Genomic DNA, 24,860 nt, shown 5'->3' on the forward strand with positions numbered 1-24,860 from the left:
CTGCACAAATTATGATAGCTAGCAAGTGGAAGGGGCAAGCAGAATATAAAATGGAAAAATGGTATGAAGAGGTGTGGGATATATAGCTATTAATGATAAATGAACATGTGCCATTAAGGTAAGACGGGGAATATGCAGGAGGAATGATTTTGAGGAGATATGGAGGGTGTTTGTAGAATTTGTACTGTTACAACGGAAAGGGGTCAAACCATCACTAGAGGTGTTGAAATTTTGGGAGGTTGGATAGTTACAATGGAATGGTCTCGCTGGTGGGGTGCACATTTTTATTCTTATTTATTTATTCTTATTACCTTGTCAAAATAAAGTAAAGGTCGCAGCACGGGAGGAGAGGAGGTGTCTCCCGACTCCTAACCCTTGCACCAGTGTGCATTTTTATTTGGCAACAAGACCCTGGGTCTGCACAAAGCAGATTTACGAGTGCTTCCAGACTTTCTCTTTTGAGGTGCGATTCAATCACATATGGGCAAATCCATGTTGTGCAATCAAAACTTCATTTGGAGCTCTTGCAAGACAAGCCACCCCACCCCCCAATCAGATTTTGGCAACCAGGAAAGATATCGAGAAACACGATGGAAAGTGTTGCAAAGTGTTGCCACCCCACAAGCAAATCAGAATGGGTGCTCATTGTCTTTATTTCTACAGAATATGATGTGGAAGGCTGCTATAACCTGGACAAGGTGTCATTTAAACCAGCTGATGTCCTTCAGTCAGGAAAGGCTATTTGCGGTGGATATGCTCGACTCTTTCAAGAAAGGGGCAGGTAACTTCTGTTGGCTCCAGCCATCATGGCAAGTGGTTGTTACTTGGCTGTAGCGATAGGAGATCTCGAGAGCCACAGGTTCCCCACCCCTTGCCCTAGGCAGCTATCTCCATGCTTAGGCGTGATCAACTCGCACGTGACAGCCCTCGGAAATAAGTAAATCAATAGATTCTAAGCAGAAAATGGCGGGAGAGAGCTGGAGAGTCCTCATGGCTCATGAGGAGACCCTCCCCAGAACCCAAAGAGGACTTCAGTGGGAGCGGAGGAAGCCCCAAAGAGAACGGAGGCACAGTGGGGCTTTGTTTAGGCTGCTCAGCCTCCCCACCTAGTAGCTGACACACGTCACAGCATGGCAGCTGCTGTTGCTTTTCCACAGGTCCTCCAGCCAGCTCCAGAGCTTCAACTCTAGTTGAAAAGAGTGTTGTGGGGAGAGAGAGCTGGAGAGCAGGAAAAAATGAGCTTTTTTTAGTGTGTGCTCCCTACTTACACAGGGACACGGGTGGCGCTGTGGTCTAAACCACTGAGCCTCTTGGGCTTGCCGATCAGAAGGTCGGCGGTTCAAATCCCCACGACGGGGTGAGCTCCCGTTGCTCGGTCCCAGCTCCTGCCAACCTAGCAGTTCGAAAACATGCCAAAAAGTGCAAGTAGATAAATAGGTACCGCTCGGGCGGGAAGGTAAACGGCGTTTCCGCACGCTGCTCTGGTTTCGGTGTTCTGTTGCGTCAGGCTGGCCACATGACCCGGAAAAACTGTCTGCGGACAAACGCCGGCTCCCTCGGCCTGTAAAGTGAGATGAGTGCCGCCACCCCAGAGTTGTCTGTGACTGGACTTAACTTTCAGGGGTCCTTTACCTTTACCCTACTTACACAATTTTTGCTTATGTGCATGGGGTTCCGGAACATGACCCACCATGTAAGTGGAGGAATGCCCACACTGTGAATGATCCTGAAGCAAACTTGCATATATAGGGCTTCATTGAATTGAGTAGGTCCACTGGAATCCATAGACTTAAAAATTACTTTAATTTAATGGGTCTCTTCCCTGTGTGACTTAGTTCCTCATCCATACTTAGCTTTGCTCTGTGCTTTATAGGCACAGTTCCTGGCTTTCCAGGTCCGTGTCCAAATGTTGTTGTTGTTGTTTCATCCCAGGAAAACTTGTGTTTTCCTGCCAAATTGGAGCAAATGAGAATCTGTGGAGAACCTGGTTGCTGTTTTCTCTGATCCAGCAAAATGAAGGACGGCCAATCCAGCCTATCAAAGCGGTGAAAGCAACCACTTGTCCTCTTGGTAGCAACACTGTTCCTGAATACCTTCCTTCCCCTCTCAGTATTGCAGGGATACAGTGCCAGTATTTGATAGGCAGCTGCAGCGTAAAGGGGAAGAGCGACCATGCCTGGAATGCTGTCCGCATTGATGGAAGGTGGCATCTCTTAGACTGCACCTGGGGAAGTGGCTCTGTGAATACTGCTTTTAGCAAGTTCACTTTCAGGTACGCTGTTAGGCAGACCAGGCAGAGCGTGGGACACACTGAGGGGATAGCAGAAGAAGAAGAGTTTGGATTTGATATCCCGCTTTCTCACTACCCTAAGGAGTCTCAAAGCGGCCAACAATCTCCTTTCCCTTCCTCCCCCACAACAGTGGGGCTGAGAGACTTCAGAGAAGTGTGACTAGCCCAAGGTCACCCAGCAGCTGCAGGTGGAGGAGCAGGGAAGCGAACCCAGTTCTCTTAACCACTACACCACACTGGCTCTCACAGTTAACTTCATTTGCTTTCAGGCGGTTTTGTTTTGCTTGGACCACTTGTCAGAGTTTGCAATTTGATGGCCGCAGGGCTGATTAATGTAAGCAAGTGCAATAAGAATGCTGCAGCTAGGTTGGTGACTGGGAGCGGCCGCCGAGACCCTATAACACCGGCCCTGAAAGACCTACATTGGCTCCCAGTACATTTCCAAGCACAATTCAAAGTGTTGGTGCTGACCTCTAAAGCCCTAAATGGCCTCGGCCCAGTATACCTGAAGGAGTGTCTCCACCCCCATCCTTCAGCCTGAGGTCCAGCTCTGAGGGCCTTCTGGCAGTTCCCTCACTGTGAGAAGTGAGGTTACAGGGAACCAGGCCTTCTCAGTAGTGGTGCCCGCCCTGTGGAACGCCCTCCCATCAGATGTCAAGGAAATACAATAACTATCTGACTTTTAGAAGACATCTGAAGGCAGCCCTGTTTAGGGAAGTTTTTCATGTTTGAAGTGTTATTCCATGCAGAGTGGCTGTGGAGGCCCGGCCAGATGGGCGGGGGTATAAGTAATATTTCATTATTATTATTATTATTATTATTATTATTATTATTATTATTATTATTATTATTATTATTATTATTATTATTATTGTTATTATTATGCCATGGGCATGGAGTGTCCTGATGGCAGGGATAGATACCATCTATTCATCCTCTTTGAACAGTTCTGGAGTGTTGTGCTTATTCCAGGCTACATGTGTAAAATCTGGGGATTCTGGAGGCTGGATTGTTGCAACACAGCAGCTTCCTCAACCAGATGCCGTCCAGCTGCTCTGGATCACCACTCTGTTTGCCTGTCTGGCCCTGGTGCTGATTTAGGCATTATTATGAAATACTAGACTATTGCGCCTTCTCCTTTTGCAGGTACGATGAGTTTTACTTCCTTACTCACCCCGCTCTGTTTATTAAGAAGCACTTCCCTGAGGACCCCAAGTGGCAGCTTCTGAAACAGACGGTGACACTGGAGCATCGGCATGATCTGACTTAAATGCAGAAGGACTGACCGTCGCAGTCATAAGAACATCAACCACTGAAAATGGGTAAAGTCAATTAGAAGCATCTGTCTTGTTCCCTTTGATATCACAGTTACATCCACAATCAGCCTCATGTACAAGCTGTTACTGCAGTGTATATAACAGGGATGGAGAACCAGAGGCCCTTTCAGAGGTCCTGCACTACAACTTATCCAGAATGCGGCAGCTAGACTGGTGACTGGGAGCGGCCGCCCAGACCACAGAACTTGGAAGACCTACATTGGCTCCCAGTCCATTTCCGAGCACAATTCAAAGTGTTGGTGCTGACCTTGAAAGCCGCCTAAACGGCCTCGGTCCAGTAGACCTGAAGGAGAGTCTCCACCCCCATCGTTCTGCCCGGACACCGAGGTCCAGCGCCGAGGACATTTTGGCGGTTCCCTCACTGCGAGATGCCAAGTTACAGGGAACCAGGCAGAGGGCCTTCTCGGTAGTGGCTCCCGTCCTGTGGAATGCCTTCCCATCAGTTGTCAAAGGAATAAACAACTATCTGATGTTTAGGGAAGTTTTTTAATGACTGATGTTTTAATGTATTTTTAAGCTCCTGTTGGAAGCCGTCCAGAGTGGCTGGGGAGACCTGGTTGGGCGGTCGGTCGGTGTATAAGTAATAAATTATGATGATGATGATGATGATGATGATGATGTCCCATCATCCCTGACTATCATGTGGTTGATGGGACATAAGAATTCAGCAACATCTGGAGGAAATCAGATTGGCGAAGGCTGGTTTAGCACACCACCCCAGACTCTCAGCTGTGGTTAACGTTATAAAGTTATAGAGTTATTATAGAGTTGGAAGGGACCACAAGTGTCATTTTGCCTGACCCCCAGCAATGCAGGATTATTATTTTTGCCCCGTGTGAGGCTCCAACCCACGACCCTGAGATTAAGAGTTTAAACAAGCTAGCTGGATGAGCCGTGGTTTAAAGATGGCTTATCAAACCAATCAACCAGGGTTAACAATAAGCATAGTTCATCAGATTTGGGTGAGGCAACAAGCTGTGGTTAAGCCTAACGAGGATGTAGTTTCCAAACTCTTCACCGCTTGTGTAGAGGGAGGAGGGGGGGAATGTGTGAGCCCAAGGCTTGCTTTGGCTCATTCCCAGCATACTAAACCATGGTTTCACTTGACATCTGAACTGGGTCTGGAAGTATTCCATGCTCTACCTTAGATACCTTTGTTTGCCCCTATTGCTGATTTAGATAGTGTTGCTAAATACTGCACTATTGACCTCTCTTTTTCAGGTACCATGTGATTTACTTCCTCAACCACCCTGTTCTGATTATTAGCACTTCCCAGATGATCCCAAATGGCAGCTTCTGAAGCAGACTTCTGCACCTGCTGCAGCTTGAATGGAACCCGCCTACTGTGTAATTTGATATCCTTCAAGGACAGTCACTTGTCTCGGGTATCACTGCTAAACTGACCACGGTTTTGATGCACAGGGTTTTTAGCTTGACACAAAGTTTTTAAAAATGGAAAACATATATAATATATATAACATGATACTTGTTTCAATGAGCTAAAATCGATTGCAGTAGCTATTTACAAATTTACAGTATAACAAAGAAATCGGGGAGGTGTTCCAGGATTTCTTTTTAAAGGCCGTATCAAAAAATGAGTAAAGTGGGAAACCCTAGATTGATTTTGAAAAGCAGATAATGAAAGGGTACAATTAATGTTTAGGCATAAACTTGTTCATATAAAAATGTGTTGGATCCCGCCCCCCATCCTTTACAGTACAGCAACACAAATCATTAGCATTTTATCCACCATATTCTTGAGACACCCTAATGTGGTCCTATCCATTCACTTAAAGTAGCAGCAGATGTTTTTTATATATAGCAAACAGTAAATAAAAAGAGTACAATCCATAAATTGGTGCAAGCTTTTGGGGCTTGCCTTTGATTTCCCAGTGTGTTTGTAAATGCAATAAAGTTTCACTGTTCTTCGCCAAATGTGTCCTTGTGGTTTGTTCCTCTTGCTTGATTCAGTTGTTTAATATGTGGCAATCTAATAAATTTACAGTCGTATCTTGGATCCCGAACGCCTTGCAAGTCGAACATTTTGGTTCCCAAAAGCTGCAAGCCCGAAAGTGAGTGTTCCGGTTTGCGAACGTTATTTGGAACCCGAACGTCCAACGCGGCCTACGAGGCTTCCGATTGGAAGCCACGCCTTGGTTCCCAAACATTTTGGAAGACGAACGGACTTCCAGAACGGATTCCGTTCGACTTCCGAGATACGACTGTACCTACAGCATAATCACATCTTACGCGCAGAGGCATATCTAGGGGTTCTCTATGTGAAGGGGGTAAGGTCCTGAAAACTGCTGCTACTTAGGGGTCTAAAACAGATACATTTTTATTTAGCTTTAACACACTTACAACTGTTATTTTCTAGTGCAGAGCAACAGGGACAGAAGGAACCATGAGAGAAGCGATGACTGGCTTCACGGTTTTTCCCACATAATGGTTTTTTACACGGCACGCGCACACATTGTGATTAATATTATGGCACTGTTACCACGCTGTGGACTTCAAACTTATTTCCTCACCCCAAATGTATTGATACATTGCCCAGCCTTAAAGTATGTGTGTGTGCTCTATGCAAAAATCACCATGCGGGAAAAACTGTGAAGCCAGCTAGTGCCTCAAAATTTAGCTGGTGCTCTATCACGATTTTGAAAACCAGGTAACATCTAGTCCTCCTCTCAACCCTTGTTATTCTTCGAAAAGAATTTGTCTAAGTTTGCTTAAGTAAGTGGCTTAAAAGTGTGGGTTTGGATTAAGAAAAGAGGAGAAATGATTCCCTACAACAGGTAACTTATCAGTTTTCGTGAAAGGTGTTAACTTTGAGAGAAAGCAGTATTATTTGTGATGGCTAAAAGGTAAAGGGACCCCTGACCGTTAGGTCCAGTCGCGGACGAAGAGGGGTTGCGTGCTCATCTCACTCTATAGGCCAAGGGAGACGGCATTTGTCCGCAGACAGTTTTTCTGGGTCATGTGGCCAGCATGACTAAGCCGCTTCTGGCGAACCAGAGCAGCGCACGGAAATGCCGTTTACCTTCCCGACGGAGCGGTACCTATTTATCTACTTGCACTTGGACGTGGTTTCGAACTGCTAGGTTGGCAGGAGTAGGGACCGAGCAACGGGAACTCACCCCGTCGCGGGGATTCGAACCGCTGACCTTCTGATCGGCAAGCCCAAGAGGCTCAGTGGTTTAGACCACAGCACCGCCCGCGTCCCTACACAACACAAAACACTGTTGCTGTCTGTAGGTTTTATTTTTATTTTTATTACCTTATATTTTGGAAATGTACATCCAGGTTTTATTTCCTTTAAATTGGGGGGGAGGCGGGACCAAGAGAGTGGGGCCCTAAACTATAGCTTGTTTAGCTCACATGTAAATACGGCACTAGGGGCTGCCTGCCCTGCTCACTCTGCTAAGCCTAGACTAACCGATCCAATAGGAATCCAACCCCTGCGACAATCCAATATTGTGTCCTACATTTCTAAGCAGTGAAAAGTTCTGGAGCAGCAATACAGGGAGAAAGGGTACCAGGGGTAGGGGGGCTTGTAAACTGGCCACATATGGTTGATCTGTCTGGACTGAGATCAAGTCATACTCAAGCCACAAAGCTCTGTTTTGACGCTTCGTTCTTTGCTTGAATTCCCCAGAATTCCCCCTCGCTCTCTAAACCGAAAGCACAAGCATTTCCTCCACCCTCTAGAAATAATGTAATAGCTTAAGGAATCATTTACCTCGAGAGAAACAGAGACTCCTGCAGCAATACCCAATCTTCAAAGTTGAACAATCATCACCTGGACGTCCTCACTGAGCATCGACGCCAAAAGGTAAGCAGAGCATCCCGATTTGTTTGGGTCTCTTACAAAAACAACATTTGTGAAATGAAACAACTGACTTCGCGAATGAGATATCTACTTAATGGTGACTGGCAAATTTTGCAGACTGGCATTCTAGGACAGTTGCCTTGGAGGAAACTTCTCTGTCACAAAATGACAGTACACTTCTCTACTCAATGAGGTCAAGGCGAACAAGTGAAATGTTGAGGGCTAGTCACTTGTGGGCTTATTTGCAAAGCTACAGTAGGCCCTGCATTATTTTCAGCATGGTGGCTAAGTTTTGATTTGTAACCAGAAATTCCTAGAGGTCTTTCCTAAAGCAAGGACACATAGAATTGCGCTGTTCCTCTGTAAGAAAAAGAAATAAAAATCTTTTGTTATAGTTTTATCTGTCTCCCAAATATGATGGGGGAAATTTATTCTGGGGCTCAGCACTAATACATGTTTCTTGTACTACGTGTGTCAGGGTTGCTCCCAGATCCTAGCTCACAGAGGATCACGCTAGCCAGCGGTCATTAATTAAAAGTCTTTATTGAGTTACAGTTTCCATTCTCAAGCTGCTGCGTGCAACTCTACGTCTTATGCTTAGATCGGCGAAGCTTCGTCTGAATCTCCGCCCCTTGTGCACCAATTTAATATCCTATCCCTGCTCCACCTTTTCCGCCTGACTGTTCTTCTCTGGGTCCCTCTGCCCCCCGGGGTCTCTTCCTTCCGGGATTCCTCTGACGCGGACCCCCCGGACCCTCCTATCTCCTTGCGCCGGGCTTTAGGACCTGGCTCCCTCTCCGGGCTGCCTACTGCGCCACCTTCCTGTGCATTTGAACTTGGCGCGCGCGCCCAACCTTCCACCTTCCGTCTAACCGTCTCTTCGCTCCCCGATGGAGGTGTGGCCACTCCTGACTCATGCCCTCCCCCCTGTTGTGAGCTGCCAGCGATTGATCCCTGGCTCCCTTCCTCTTCCCTGCTCTCTGGCGGTGACGCTGGTCCCGATTTCCAACTGCTCTCCTCTGAGTCCCCTCTGGCTCTATCTCCCTGGGGTGTCCCCCTAGTCTCCCCCCTTGCCCTGGCCACTGGTGCTCCTTTCTGTGAATCTTCTGATTCACTGGAAAGACTCGGAGATCTCGGGTCGTCGTCATCACTCATCTTTTCTTCTGCCTCCTCCCCCTCGCTCTCTGTTTCCTCCCTTGCCCTTGCCTCTGCTCCTGAACCCCTGACATCCATCCCCCCCTCGAAGCCCCCCGTTCCCCCCTCCCCTCCTTCCGGTGCGGGAGCTGGGTGCTGCTGCGGCAGAGGGACGAACGTCGGATACCGTTCGCTTCCCGTGGTGGGCCTCCATTTGAAGTCTCCCGGTTCTTCCTCCCTGCTCTCGTCGACGACGGTCACCTCCGCGTCCATCTCTGTGCCGCCGTGCTCGAAACCAAGGTCGTCCCCGAAAACGTCCATGTCCGTCTCTCCCTCACTGCCTCCTGGCGGCGTTGCTCGTCCGGGACCTTCCAGCCACCTCTTGCGCCACTGCTCCTCTGGTCTATCGTCCCACCAATACGAGGGTTCCGAGGCAGATCCCGAGGGTGACCCCTCCGGGGAACGGGCATCCCGTATCGGGTCCTCGTCCGAGTCGAACCCCCGGAACGTGCTTGCAGAAAGTGTGGGAGTGAAAAGCCAGTCGTCGAAAAGGTCTGCTGGCATTGGTCTATGTGGGAAGAGGGCATGAAACTCGTCCTTGAGCAGAGGTTCGTCCAAGGCGTAGCCCGGCACCCAGCTGTTCGCACTGGCCGGGGTGCCCTCCTTGGCGAGAAGGTATTCTACTCCCTCTTCCCCCCACCTGGAGTCCAAAATCTCCGTGACTTCGTTGATGCGCTCCTCCTGTGCCACTCCCGCGTGCCCGGTTCTGTGTCTGAGCGGACTCGGCGGCGTTCCGGGTTCCTGAAACCTGTGCGGTGCCTTGTAGGGAGTGAGCACCGATCTGTGGAACACCGGATGCATTCTGGAACCCTCCGGAAGCGCCAGCCTGAAAGCCACCGGGTTGACCTGCTCTTCGACTTGGTAGGGCCCCAGTTGCTTATGCCCTAGTTTCTTCTTGGCCAACGACCTGGTCGGCACTGCGTGGGCTGCTAACCAGACCCAGTCCCCGACATGGATCTCTTCGCCAACCCTTCTGTGTTTGTCCGCCTGCACCTTGTATGCGTGTTTGGCCAGCTCCAGGTGCCGCCGCAGCTGATCGTGGACCTCCTGCAACTCCGACGCGAACGCATCTGCTGTCTGCGGCTCCCCCTCCACCATTCTTTCTAGTCCCGGGAAGGTTCTGGGGTGCCTCCCGTTGTTGGCGAAGAACGGCGTGACCCCCGTGGACACGTGCTTCGTGTTGTTGTAGGCGAACTCGGCGAGAGGCAGGTAATCCACCCATGTCGCAGGCTGTTGATTCGCATAACATCTCAGGTACTGCTGCATGACGGCATTGGCCCGCTCCGCTTGCCCGTTGGTCTGCGGGTGTCTCGCCGACGCCAGGTTGATCTTGACGTTCAGGAAGCCCATCAGCTTTTGCCAGAAGTTCGAGATGAACTGTCGCCCTCGGTCGGACGGAAAAGACCGCGGCAGACCGTGAACCTTGAACACGTGGTCTATGAACAGTTTGGCGGTTTGTTCCGCCGTGGCCACCTTCGCACACGGAATGAAATGTGCCATCTTGGAGAACAAGTCGACCACCACCAGCACAGCCGTCTTGCCCCTTGAGCTGGGCAGATCCGTAACAAAGTCCAGGGCCACTCTCTCCCATGGTTCGCACGGAGTTTGCAGCGGTTCCAGCAGTCCGGCCGGCGGTCTGTGTACTGGTTTGGCCCTCTGGCAGGTGTCACACCTCGCCACGTAGTCCGCGACTTCCCCTCTCATTCCGGGCCACCAGAAGTCTCTGGCGACTAATTCCACCGTCTTCTCCTTGCCAAAGTGCCCGGCCGTGGGCGCGTCGTGCAGCTGCTGCAGTACCTTGGCGCGAAGTTCGTTTCCCGGCACGTAGAACGCCCCTTTATGGAGGAGCAATCCATCTCGCAGTTGGAACTCGTCGGTCGCCGCCGTGCCCCTGTGCACCTCTGCCATTTTTGCTTGCGCGAAGGAGTCATCCTGCAACGCTCGTCGCACCGCCTCCAGGTCAACTGTCGCCGCAGCGCACGCCCACACTGTCGGTGCGAAGATGTGCATGGCGGCCGCTGGCGTTGCCTCCTCCAGATACTGTGGCTTACGGGAGAGAGCATCCGCCATGATGTTGGTGTCCCCCGGGACATACTCTATTCGGAAGTCGAAGTTCGCAAAGAACTCAGCCCAACGTATTTGCCTCTGGTTCAGGAACTGTGCCGTGCGCCAGTGCTCCAGATTCTTGTGGTCCGTGCAGACCTGCACCGTGTGCTTGGCTCCGATCAGGAAGTGCCTCCATGCTTTGAATGCTGCATGAATGGCCAGCAACTCCCTGTCCCAGATGGTGTAGTTCTGTTCGGACTTGCTGAGCTTCCTGGAGTAAAACGCTCCCGGCCTCCAAACCCCCTGCGGGTCCTTCTGCAGCAGGACTGCTCCGACGGCTCTGTCTGAGGCGTCTGTTTCAACCCTCATTGGCCTGCTGGGGTTGACATGAAGCAGCTGTTCTTCCGACGCGAAGAGACGCTTGAGTGCCTGAAATGACTGCTCTGCCTGCGCTGTCCAGATGAACTTCTTTTTCTTGGAGCTGAGCGTGTCCGTGATGGCCGCTGTCTGCATAGCAAAGCCTTTGATAAACTTGCGATAGAAGTTCGCGAAGCCGACAAACCGTTGGACCTCCTTCCGGTTGCGTGGGCTTTTCCAATCCAACACCGCTCGAACCTTGGCGCTGTCCATGGCGAGTCCCTTGTCAGACAACTTGTAGCCCAGGAAATCCACCTCCGTTACGTCGAATTGGCACTTCTCTAGCTTGGCATAAAGCCTATGCTGCTGTAGCCTGCTCAGCACTTCCCTGACGTGTCCGTCATGCTCCTGCTGCGATTCCGAAAAGATCAGGATATCATCCAAGAAACAGACGCACGTCTTGTAGAGGAGCCCCGCCAACACGTGATGCATGAAAGCTTGAAAAACGTGGGAGCCATTTTGCAATCCAAAAGGCATAACTCTATATTCGTAGGTGCCCAGGGGCGTGAACATGGCTGTCTTCCACTCATCTCCTTCCCGCATGCGAATGAGGTTGTACGCCCCTCGCAGGTCCAACTTGGTGAACACGCTGCCCTTGCGTACCTTTGCGAGGAGGTCGTCGATTCGGGGCATGGGGAAGTCCGATGGCTTGGTCACACTGTTCAAAATGCGGTAGTCCACTACGAGTCTTTTCTGCGGCGTGTCCCGCTTCTTAACAAAGAATACCGGACTGCCCCCCGCTGCCTTGGACTCTCGGATGAAACCGCGCTCCAAATTATGATCTATGAACTCATTGAGGTCCTGCAGTTCGTCCTCAGACATGGAATACAGCTTCCCTTTGGGCAGCGCCGCCCCCGGCAGCAGGTCAATTTTGCAGTCATATGGTCTGTGGGGGGGTAGCCTGTCTGCCTCCTTCTCGCAGAACACCTCCAAAAATTCTGCGTACTTGTGGGGAACCGCTTGCAGCGTGCCGAGCTGCAGCTGTGACTCCTCCTCCTCCCCGTCCTGCCGGGGCACGATGCAGTGTTCAGCGCAAAAGGAAGAGCCGAAGGTTAGCTGCCTCTGGTACCAAGCCAGCGTCGGGCTGTGCTTGTCCAGCCAACTCATGCCCAATACAATGGGCGTGTCCGACAGTTGAGTGACGTTGAAGCTGATGACTTCCCTGTGATTCCCAAGTCGCATCACCATTGGTGGCGTTTGCTTCACCACTTGCCCCCCCAGCAGCTCCCTGCCATCCACCGTGACAACCTGCAGGGGCAGCGTGGCAGGCAGTAACTGTATAGCGTGCCTGTCGACAAAGTCTTGCCCTATAAAGTCTGCATTGCTTCCCGAGTCGATGGTGATTGGCACGTCTAGGGTGATCCCATTGGGCAGCTGGAGAGATGCGGTGAGCCTTACTACTGGTTTGGGCGGGAGGGGGTCCATGGGCTGTAAAATCTCTGGGGACTTCTTCACTGACACGTCTGGCTGGGCCCCAGTGCATCTTCCTCCAGCCAGACTGCGTCGTTTCCCTGCTGTGGTTCTCCTTGCTGCGTTGCTGCAGTTACCATTGCTGAGGCTGCAGTGTGCTTGTGGAGCCTCCGGGGACACTCTTTCGCCATATGCCCTGGCTCCTCACAGATGTAACACTTCCTGTTCCCTCTAGGAGGCTTCGCTTTCACTGCTGCCGGTGCTAGGGCTCTGGCTGCTGACTGAGCCCTTGCACCTCCCACCTCCATAGGTTCCGCCCCTCCTCCGGGCGGAGGCGTGGATTGCGCACGCGCTGCTTCTCTGGGAAGGAAGGAGGAGCCCCTGGCTGGTTCGCGCCCTCCACGCCCTTCGTCCCTGCTCCACGGACGTTCTTCCAGCCGCACCCCCACCGCCAGCGCCCTCTGAACGATCTCCTGCGTGGTCCGGGGTCTCTCCCCCCTCGCAATTTCATCTTTAACCGAACTGTGCAATCCCTCCCAAAACAGGTCTCTTACAGGGGCCGAATCTCTGTCCCATTCCAGGGCACTGACCAAAGCGAAAAAGTGGGCATGGTACTGCCTTACGCTGGCTCTCCCTTGCCTTAGTCCATGCACCTCCTTCCGGGCAAGATCCACGTCAATGCTTGATAAAAAAGACCCATCCATCGCTTTAATAAAGGCATCCGCATTTTGGAGCGCAGGATCCTTATCTCTCCACAAATTGCGCAGCCATGCTTTAGCATCTCCATGCAAATGTGACATGATGAACCCCACCTTCTCTTCTTCATCTCTAAAGTCTTTGTGCAGCAGTTGCAGTGCACACATTACATCTGCTCTAAAGTTGGGGTACTGTTGCAAATTCCCATCAAAGTGAGAGACCAGACCGCCTGTGCGTCTCCCCAACCCAATCCCCTCCGGTTTGGGTGTCTGTTGTCCTTGCTTCGTAAGCACTTCCAACCTGACCTGGAGATCCCTGTAGGCGGCAGCTGCGTCCTCCTCTCTCTTCCTGGATGCCAGAGCCTCGGCATTCAGTCGTGATACTGCTTCTCTGAGTTCTGCTATTTGCTGTTCGGCCGTCATCTTGTCTGCTGTTCGTGAGCTCGTTAGTAGGCACCCGCTTTCTCTCCTCTCCGCGAGGCCGTGGATGCCCACAATTTAATGAGACGAAGCTTACTGTCAGGGTTGCTCCCAGATCCTAGCTCACAGAGGATCACGCTAGCCAGCGGTCATTAATTAAAAGTCTTTATTGAGTTACAGTTTCCATTCTCAAGCTGCTGCGTGCAACTCTACGTCTTATGCTTAGATCGGCGAAGCTTCGTCTGAATCTCCGCCCCTTGTGCACCAATTTAATATCCTATCCCTGCTCCACCTTTTCCGCCTGACTGTTCTTCTCTGGGTCCCTCTGCCCCCCGGGGTCTCTTCCTTCCGGGATTCCTCTGACGCGGACCCCCCGGACCCTCCTATCTCCTTGTGCCGGGCTTTAGGACCTGGCTCCCTCTCCGGGCTGCCTACTGCGCCACCTTCCTGTGCATTTGAACTTGGCGCGCGCGCCCAACCTTCCACCTTCCGTCTAACCGTCTCTTCGCTCCCCGATGGAGGTGTGGCCACTCCTGACTCATGCCCTCCCCCCTGTTGTGAGCTGCCAGCGTTTGATCCCTGGCTCCCTTCCTCTTCCCTGCTCTCTGGCGGTGACGCTGGTCCCGATTTCCAACTGCTCTCCTCTGAGTCCCCTCTGGCTCTATCTCCCTGGGGTGTCCCCCTAGTCTCCCCCCTTGCCCTGGCCACTGGTGCTCCTTTCTGTGAATCTTCCGATTCACTGGAAAGACTCGGAGATCTCGGGTCGTCGTCATCACTCATCTTTTCTTCTGCCTCCTCTCCCTCGCTCTCTGTTTCCTCCCTTGCCCTTGCCTCTGCTCCTGAACCCCTGACAACGTGCAATGGGGTTTCTCGATCATGCCCATTTTGGACTTTCTGAGGACTGAAAAACCCTGAATTTAAAGGGCAAAAGGCCCAGGAGAACAATGGGGTGGGAAGGGTAAGAGCTGTTCGACAGTGGAATTTGCTGCCAAGGAGTGTGGTGGAGTCTCCTTCTTTGGAGGTCTTTAAGCAGAGGCTTGACAACCATATGTCAGGAGTGCTCTGATGGTGTTTCCTGCTTGGCAGGGGGTTGGACTCGATGGCCCTTGTGGTCTCTTCCAACTCTATGATTCTATGATTCTATGATTCTAAGTATCTCATCTGAAGGCCCATATATTCATGGGGAGACAGGGTGATGCAAATCTACTCTAGACTGCAAATTCTGCTCTGGTGCAGGCAAGTCCTAAGTTCATAGTGTGGACACAGCCAGCCTCCAAAGTTGCTTTAGGCTGCAATTCTAAACCCACTTGCCTGAGAGTAAGCACCACCAAATTCAATCAGACTTACAGTTGTACCTTGGTAGTCAAACGACTTGGCTCCCAAATGCCGCAAATCCAGAAGTGAGTGTTCCAGTTTTTCGGAAGCCAAACGTCCGACGCGGCTTCCGCTTGAGTGCGAATGGACTTCCGGAACGGATTAAGTTCGAGAAGCAAGGTACCACTGTATTGAAAACATAATATCACAATTAAATTATATGAAAATGATATGAAGTGGAATTATGAATGATATATAACTTATACTTTTAGAAGATACCTGAAGGCAGCCCTGTTTAGGGAAGTTTTTAATGTTTGATGTTTTATTGTATTTTTAATATTTTGTTGGAAGCCTCCCAGAGTGGCTGGGGAAACCCAGCCAGATGGACGGGGTATAAGTTATAAATGATGATGATGATGATGATGATGATGATGATGATGATGATGAAAATAGTATAGGAATTAATACCAAAAAATACTACACCCCATTCCCTGCAAAAAGAAGGACGCCCTAAAAACAAACTGAGCACACCTCTTATATCAATCGGCAATGGGAACAGGAGATGGACCTTTCCATTAATTATATGTGGGCAGATCCACATAAAACATAGACTATGAACTGCCGAAATCTACCTGGCAGGGGAGGAAATGTGCAATTGGGACTCCAGGGAACTTTGACACACTGCTGTGCTGTTTTGTCCAAACTTGTTCTGCTTTCACTTTTGTTTGGGCGCCGTAAGTGCTCTTCCTGTTTCTCTTATCATAATGCCAAGGTCTCCATCAAAAGCAGAAATTGCGTGCACAAAAGTTGAAGCAACTTCTACGGAACAGAAACACAACGTGGCATTGTCTCATCGGTCTTGATCCATCAAGGGTGCTCTATTGTGTGCACGAAACATACCAGAGCTGCTGGGTGCGATGGCTATCAGGGCTTCAAGTAAAAGTAGTGATTATTTATTTCACCACTGAGGGAGGGTGGCACTCTGCGCATGCTCAGGCACTCACTCGTTTATGATGGCTTGAACATGAGAGGTAAGCGGAACAGCCGTGCACAAAGGCAGCATACCTCTAACGTAAGAACATAAAAAGAGCCGGCTGGATCAGGCCAATGGCCCAACTATTCAAGCATCCTGTTCTCACAGAAGCTGAGCAGATGTGTGTGGAAAACCCATAAAAATAAAATATCAGGGACGGGCAATCTGTGGCCATACAGATGGTCTCAGCCAGCATGGCTAATGGTCAGGGATGGTGGGCATTGCAGTATATGTTTTAATGTACATATTGTCTCATCCCAAGGATAACCATTTTGTAGCCTTTCAAGAGGAAAGGAGAACAAGGATCAACTCTGTCCCAGAAACAATCTGATGGGATGCCCATGTGTTGAAGGCATGCTGTCTCTTATTGTGATATATACAGTGTGGAATTATAGTCCTGTAAGGAATCTGCTAGAATGCTGAGGGTTTTTTTCCATGTGGATTTGGAATTTGATAGTACAGTGGTACATTGGTTCTCGAATGTAATCCGTTCCGGAAGTCCATTCGACTTCCGAAACGTTCTAAAACCAAGGTGCGGCTTCCAATTGGCGCCGGCGCCCTGGAAACAATAGCCGACAGCCACATCGGGCATTCGGCTTTCGAAAAAAGTTTGCAAACCAAAGCATTTAACTTCTGGGTTTGCGGCGTTCGGGTTCCGATTTGTTCGTCAACTGAGCCATTTGAGACCCAAGGTTCCACTGTGCCTTCAAGTGTCCTCTCCGGATAGGAGGCAACTTCTTCTGTTCACATTGAAGGTCCCAATGGGGAACAATGTGGGTCACACAAGACCATGCTCCTGTCTTGCACATGCTCTAACACAATAGGGCACCTGTTTACAGGTGTACACCTGTGTACCCAAGAAAAAGGAAAGCTTAAGCATCTTTCAGAATACTTTTTACCCAGGGGCAAGTTTTTGCCAAATTTAAGAAATTAAGTGGTCAATCAGCTAAAACACATAAATTTAATTGAGCAGCTGTGCAACCCTGAGCAGTTTTACTCACTGAGTAGCCCCACTGAGTTCAGCAAGATCACTCTTGTAAGTGCCTGTAAAATGCACCCCACATTTTCTTTAAACAATGTCAGGCTTAGAGAGAAAAAGGGAACTGGGTACTCCTTATTCGTGTCAACTGCTCCTGAATCTATTTCCCTTTTTGGCCTGGTGCCTAAAGGTGTATGATGAAGGTGCCAGGCAAGCATTCCACAAACAGGGAGCCACTGCAGATAAGGCCCGTTCTTGTGTTGCCACCCTTTGGCCCTCTCGTGGGGGAGACACACAAAGAAGGGCCTCTGATGTTTATTTCAGGGTCCGGGTAGGTTCTCATGGAGCGAGATCCTTCATGTCTTTGCTTTAGGAAAGAGGTACAAGGAGACCCCCTCAGCTCAGTTCTAGCAACTGGAACAATAATTCTTGATTATTGTGGTTATAGGTTAAAAAAAGGCCACTGTCCTGGAAATGCAGTGGGGCCTATTGTAGCTTTGCAAATCAGCCCACAAGTGAGGTGGGGGGAACTTTGATCTTTCAGATTTCAGTGGCGCTCTGCGCAAGGTCAAAATCCAGCAGCTCCCTGCCTCACCACCTGCTCTGCTCAATTCCCTACATCATAGTTGCGACACCCTGCAGTGCCCCCCTTGGCTTGATGCCCAGTTTGGCAGAACTGGCTGCACTGCCCTAGATCTGCCTCTGCCACAAGTTACTAGTCCTCAACATTTCACTTGCTCACACTGACTTCCTTTAGGTACCCATGTCCATGTTTTCTATCTATCTATCTATCTATCTATCTATCTATCTATCTATCTACCCAGAGTCACCCATGGAACCGAGTTTGGGGATTTTCATAACAAACTAGTTTGAGTTGGGAGATGGTCTGTGCCTACAGATCTGTACACAGAATCTGGCGACCATCCAGGTCGTCTTCTGATCTTTGCCTAACAGGAAAAGGTCAAGTTTTTGCTTTTCCGGGAGGTTGGCGAGCCTCACCAGCAGGGGATCAATGGTCTTACTACGTGCCTCTTCATAAAAGAGACATCTAAAGAACAAGTGCTCTGGGCTTCCTATCTCTCCCAATGGACAGGTGCAAAGACTCTGAGCATGTGGGACTTCTTAAAGGCTCCTTCCAGGACCTGCGAGGGCAGAGCCGAGCTTCTGGCGAGTGTAAAGGCTCTTCTTGCATTTTTAGATACGAGAAAGAAGAGATATGCTGCCGGTGCAGCTATATATCTCTCGATTTCTCAAATTTTATAGTCGGGGCACCTTGCGCAGTCCTGTTGTCTCTCGGTGTCTAAGATTCTTTGCCTGACCATGGCTTTTGCCTGGCCCAACCCCAGGCTCAGAAGGGCTTGAGGGGCAAAACCCAGTTTCTGAAGGGTGTTCAGGTCTGGTTCTGGAGACTATCTGTCTATCTATCTATCTATCTATCTATCTATCTATCTATCTATCTATCTATTCAATGTTTAGGGGTACTCTCATTTTCTTACTCATATTTAAACACGGCCCCTCAATGAGGCCAAACTTAGATTCACAAAATGTTTAGGGGTATGCATCCCCCCGCGTCCCCCCAGAAAAATATCTCTCTCTCTCTCTCTCTCTCTCTCTCTCTCTCTCTCTCTCTCTCTCTCTCTCTCTCTCCTATCTATCTATCTTTCTATCTCTATCTCTATCTCTGTATTTCTTTCAGTAGAAGCGGAAAGTACTGTAATAGGAAAAAAGATAACCTATGTGATATATTAATTCAGCTTTTAAATCCATTGTATTTTCAGACATAGTCAGGTTTATTAAGGTGAATGAATAGGGGGCCTGCCAAAAGGGCCCGAGAGCATAAACTCACCACTGCCCTTACCTGCTTTTCTTGCCATTCCCATCCATCCCTCACCGTTCATTTGTATAAAACTGGAGAGAAACACTCTGGAGAATTCACTGAACTGTTATTCTGTGACCTGAAAAGTTCCCTCCAGGGGCTGTGCCTGGAATGAGCTTCTGCTTCCTAACTATCCTAGGATTCCGGTCTGCCAGGCTTACCAGTTCCTGGTAAATAGACACTCCATGGACCAGTCAGTTGCTTCATTTCACAAACCCTGCTTTTGTAAGAGGCCCAAACAAATCAAGATGCTCTGGTTACCTTTTCGGCATAGATGCTCAGCAGGGACATCCAGGTAATGATTCTTCTCCCTTGGAGAAGACTTCTCAGTGCACCTAGGAGAAACAGGTAAGTTGTTTCATTTCCTTGCTGGAGAAAGGCTGAACTTTATCTCTCTCTCACAATGCAAATGCAAGCAATCATATTATTTATAGAGGTTGCTTAGGGAAAGAAATTTATACAGCCAAGGTGTGTCACCATCACAACGGCATAGCAGTGTGAATTTGGAGAGTAACGGGGAACTCTGCATTTGTGTAATCAAGGAATAAAGTCCCAAAGGGGAGGAGTGAGGGATTAAGGTGGCTTGAACTCCGTCAGGAGGAAAGATCACCCAGATGTGGCCTGCGTATTGTCCTACCCAGTGCTTTTTTTCCTGAGGGGACGCGAGGGGCATACGCATACCCCTAAACATCTTGTGAATCTACGTTTGGCCTCATTGCGGGGCAGTATTTCAATATGCCTAGGAAAATGAGAGTACCCCTAAACATTATTTTTTTTTAAAAGGACTGGCTTTTTAAAAAAGCACTTTCTTTCTGTATTGTCGCCCCATAATTTTTCACTGCTTAGAACAGGGGTTCCCAGAGTGGGCACAGGCTGTGGGATTAACCAGAGGGTGCTAGGAGGCAAGAGGGGCATTGGGGGTATAACTATCAGAATTTGAAAAACTGGTATCACTCGATCAAGCTCATCGATTTTACTGATTTAATTGAACTAAATAGTTTTAACTGGATTTGGAATAAATGTGCAATTGATCGTTGCTGTTTTGAATTTTATTGCGTTATTATCTTCCTTAGTTGGTCATGCAAACCACTATTCTGGATACCGTTGTACCTCTGCTCCCGAATGCCTTGGGAGTTGTAATGGTTCTAGGGGTTGCTCGTGCGTAAGCTTGTCCCAACACCCTGGCTGGGTTGCCTGAGTGAACCTTTCCTGTCCGAGCAGCCACTCACCCGTGGCTGTCTCAATCGCTGGCAGAATCTGTCAGTGGGCGTTTCTTAAACTTCTTCCAGCAAAGAAGCTCTTTGACGCCCAATCTCCTCCTACTCTCCCTGCGCGGAAGCCTTCTGCGCAAGGAGGGCGTAGGCAGCGGAGGACTCTTCCTCTCCCTGCTGGTCCCCGGCAAGGAGTCATGGGACCGCCTCGCCGATTCCCCCATCTGCCCCCCTTCTCCACTGGAGCTACGCTGATTCCCTTCCCCAGAAGATGGGCTGCCTCTCCCACTCCCGGGACGCTCTCTGGGATCCCTTTGGAGCTTGCTCTCTCCCTCGGACCCTGATGGCAGTTCCCTGACATCCACCTCCTCCTCAGGACCCCTCCCACCCCGGGCGCGATTTTCCGGCACAACCTCCTCCCTCTCCTCGGCCGACGATGCGGGGAATCCCCTGAAAGAGCTGGCATCATCTTCTGAGGATTCAAAACCAGCCTCCCATCCGCTCGGATCTCTTCCCGCTGGTTGAACCTCCCAGTCTGATTCTTCTCCCTTGGACACCTCCTCTCCCTCCTCTTCGGAGGCAGGAAAACCCACAAAATCCCCTTCGTCATCCATGGGTCCAAATTCCTCCTCCCAGAATCTCACTAATGGTTTGGGCTTATCCGGGAACAAACTGTGGAATTCTTCCACCAGATACCCGTCAGTGATTGATTCAGCAGGGACCCAAGTGTTTTCCGACCTAGGTTCCCCCTCCCAGGCTACCGAGTACTCTACCTGGCGACCTCGCCACCTTAAATCGAGTATTTCCGTGGCTTCGTTACAGTGTTCCCTCTCCTCTACCCGCGGGTGGGTGGTAACCCCTCCCTCCCGTCCCGGGAATTCCCGCCCCTTCCTGTAAGGTGAAAGTAGGGACCTATGGAACACCGGATGTATCTTCATGCTGTCAGGCAACTTGAGTTTAAATGCCACTGGGTTCACCTGCTGTATTACCTCAAAAGGCCCCAGCCACCTCGGCTGCAACTTCTTGCACCCTCCCTTTAGGGGCAACCCTTGGTATGACAACCACACCCGGTCTCCCACCCGTATGGCCTCCCCCTCCTGATGGTGCCTGTCCGCCTGCCTCTTGTAAACTTCCTTGGCCCGCTCCAAGTTCAGCCTTAGTTGCTGGTGGTGTAAGGCCTCCATTTCCTCCACAAATTGCTCAGCCGCAGGTACACTCCATCCTTCCTCCCCCGGGAATGCCCTGGGGTGACACCATGAAAGGGCTCATTCCCGTGGACACGTGTTCAGCGTTATTGTACGCAAATTCAGCCAAAGCTAATTTCACTACCCAATTGTTCAGTCTCTCACTGACATAGCAGCGTAGGTATTGCTGGAGTATGCCGTTCGCTCTTTCGGCTTGTCCGTTGGTTTCTGGGTGCCTCGCCGTCGAGAAGCTCACCTCAACCTGTAGCAAGCTCATGAGTTTCCGCAAGAACCGGGAAGTAAATTGTTTCCCGTAATCCGAGATTACCCTCAAGGGAGCCCCATGCAGTCTGAAAATGTGATCCACAAACAGCCTGGCGGTCTCCTCTGCCGTTGCTGCATGTGAGCAAGCTACGAAATGGCACATTTTAGTCAGTAGATCGACTACTACCATGACCGCTGTCTTTCCCCTTGACTTGGGCAGATCTGTCATAAAATCAATGGACACCACCTCCCAGGGCCTTCCCGGTGTGGGTAAGGGTTGCAGTAACCCCGCGGGGGTGGCCCTTTCCCCCTTAGCCCTCTGGCATCGGTCGCACCCTCGTACATATTCTCGTACGTCTTCCCTCACCTTTGGCCACCAGAACTGCCTGGTGACAAGTAGCATGGTCTTGTGCTGTCCAAAGTGCCCAGCTGTTGGGTTGTCATGGAGTTGCTTGAGTACCTTCCCCCTCAAAGTCTCCCCCGGTACATACAGCGCCCCCTTATAGTACAGTAGCCCTTCCTTTTCCTCAAACCCTCCATGGACTTCCTTTCCGTCCCTGAGCTCCCTAATTTTTGTCTGAGCAAACTCATCGTCTCTGGTGAGCCCTGCCAGTTCTCGTTTGCCAACCAACGCCCCCCCCTACACCCACCGGTCCTCGGGTAATACGTGCCTGGTCTCTGGTGGCCCCTCTCCTTCCATGTACTCCGGTTTCCGGGAGAGAGTGTCTGCCCTTACGTTTTCCTCTCCCGGCATGTATCGGATCTCGAAGGAAAACTTGGCGAACTCCTGGGACCACCTGATCTGTCTCTGATTGAGCACTCGCGCGGTCCACCAGTATTCCAAGTTCTTGTGGTCAGTTCGGACCTGGAACTTGTGCCGCGCCCCTATCAACAGATGTTTCCATTGCCGAAATGCCGCATAGATCGCAAGCAGTTCTCAGTCATACACTGTGTAGTTTTGCTCTGACTTGCTCAGCTTCCTAGAGAAAAAGGCACACGGCCTCCAGTTCTGCTTGGCCCCGGGCTGCAAAAGGACCGCTCCAATGGCGCGGTCGGACACATCCGTCTCCAGTCTCATGGGATTCTCCGGATCCACGTGCAGGAGCTGCTCTTCCGAGGCGAACGCCCTCTTCAGTTTTTCAAAGGATTGCTGCGCACCCTCTGTCCACGCGAACTTCTTTTTGCTACTAAGACAATCCGTTATGGGCGCCGTCAAGTGAGCGAAGTTCTTTATGAACTTCCTGTAGAAGTTGCTGAAGCCTAGGAACCTTTGCACGTCCTTTCTGTTTTGGGGGGCTTTCCATTCCAGCACTGCCTTCACCTTGCCCGGATCCATGGCTAGTCCTTTGTCTGACAGCCTGTACCCCAGGAACTCGACCTCCCGGGCGTGGAATTGGCATTTTTCCAGCTTGACCCACAACTGATGCTTCTTCAATCTCTGTAGCACCTCCCTGATGTCTCTGACGTGTTGCTTTTCATTGTCCGAATAGATTAAGACGTCGTCCAAAAAGGCTATGCAATTCTTGTACAGCAGGGGCCCCAACACATGATGCATGAAGGCTTGAAAGCAGGCAGAGCCCGATTGTAATCCAAATGGCATGACTAAGTACTCAAAAGCCCCCAGGGGGGTGAACATGGTCGTTTTCCATTCGTCCCCCTCCCTTATCCTAATCAGATTGTAGGCTCCCCTGAGGTCCAGCTTGATAAAAATCTTCCCCTGCCTCACACGTGTCAAAATATCGTCAATCCTGGGCATTGGGAAAGTCACGGGTTCTGATACTAGGTTTAGGGCCCGGTAATCCACAACTAATCTGTGCTGATTAGTCTCCTTTTTGTCCACAAAGAACACTGGATTGCCCCCCATCGCCTTAGATTCCCTTATGAAACCTCTCTTCAGGTTCTTGTCAATAAACTGCCGCAGCTCCTGCATCTCCCAGTCGGACATGGCATACAGTTTACCCACTGGTAACTGAGCCCCTGGAAGCAGGTTGATTTGGCAGTCAAAGGGCCTGTGGGGGGGCAGCTTATCTGCCTCCCTCTCGCTGAAGACCTCCTTCAAATCAGCATATTGTGGTGGCACTTCCCCTTTTTGCCCCAGGGCCAACCCAGCCACCCTGGCCACAGTCATTCTTGGTTCCTTCCCTCCCAGACACTGCTCTAAGCAGTAAGCTGACCCAAAGGTGACCAACCGCTGATGCCATGACACCACTGGGTCATGCATTGCCAGCCAGCTCATTCCCAGTATTATTGGGGGTCCTGCCAGCGTGGCCACGTGAAAGGCAATGGTTTCCGTGTGCCTGGAGACCCTCATTCTCATTGGCGGTGTCTGGTGTGTCACTTCCCCTCCCAGGAGTTCCCTGCCATCGATGGTGGTCACCTGCAAGGGAAAATCTAGTGACAACAGGTGGAGTTGGTGCTCCAGAGCAAAGTCTCTGCTGAAGAAATCACACGAGCTGCCAGAATCTAGCAGTCCCTTCACTTTGACGGGGTGCCCGTTTGGGAGTTCTAGCACCACCTCTATGGCTATAGCTGCCTTGGGGGGGGGTCAGGCTGGGGCACTTCTATTGGTTGCTGGCCTGGCTGCTGCCCCTGCTGGTTGGCAGCCAGGCGTTGTCGTTTCCCTGCACCTGCCCCCCTCCCCCTTCTCGTCGTGGTCTGCAGCCCCCATCATGCCTTGCCAGGCCTTTCATTGAGGGCAGACCTTTGCAAAATGTCCCAGTCGCAGACAGAGGAAACACTTCTTGGTAGTTTTCCACTCCTTCCCCTCCCTTTTCCGCCCTTCACCAGCGTTTGAAACTTCACACACGCACGCTCCCTCAATTTCCATCAGCTCCGCCGCCTGGGAAGGCTCACTCGGCATCTCTGGAATGCGGTTGTCATGGAAACATTCCGCCCTTATCTCCCGCTTCTCTTGAGCCCACGTTTCCTGGCGTACACCGATCGCAAGCACAGTCTTTGTGAGTTCATCCATCGACCACGGGCGGGGCACTCGGGACAACTCGTCTTTCACTTTGGGGGACAAACCCGCTTCAAACAACATTTGCATTGGTTCAGAGTCCAGATCCCACCCGAGCTTGTGGACTAACATCGCGAAACGCGACCAGTAGTTTCTGACGGACAGGCTTCCCTGCTTGCACCCCATCAGCTCCCGTCTCGTCACGCTTTGGTCCACCTCGCCGGAGAACATCGCGTCCATCCCTTGGTAGAATTTCTTAAGATCTTTCAATGCATCATTCTGCGTCGCCATTAGGGGCCTGATCCATTCACGCGCCCCATCCTGCAGATGTCCCACAATGTAAGCCACCCTCTCCCCGCCAACATCAAAGTCATTTTTCTGCAATTCCAAAGCGTACTGAATTTC

This window comes from Podarcis bocagei (assembly GCF_964188305.1).
Source record: "Podarcis bocagei genome assembly, chromosome: W".
Lineage (NCBI taxonomy): Eukaryota > Metazoa > Chordata > Lepidosauria > Squamata > Lacertidae > Podarcis > Podarcis bocagei.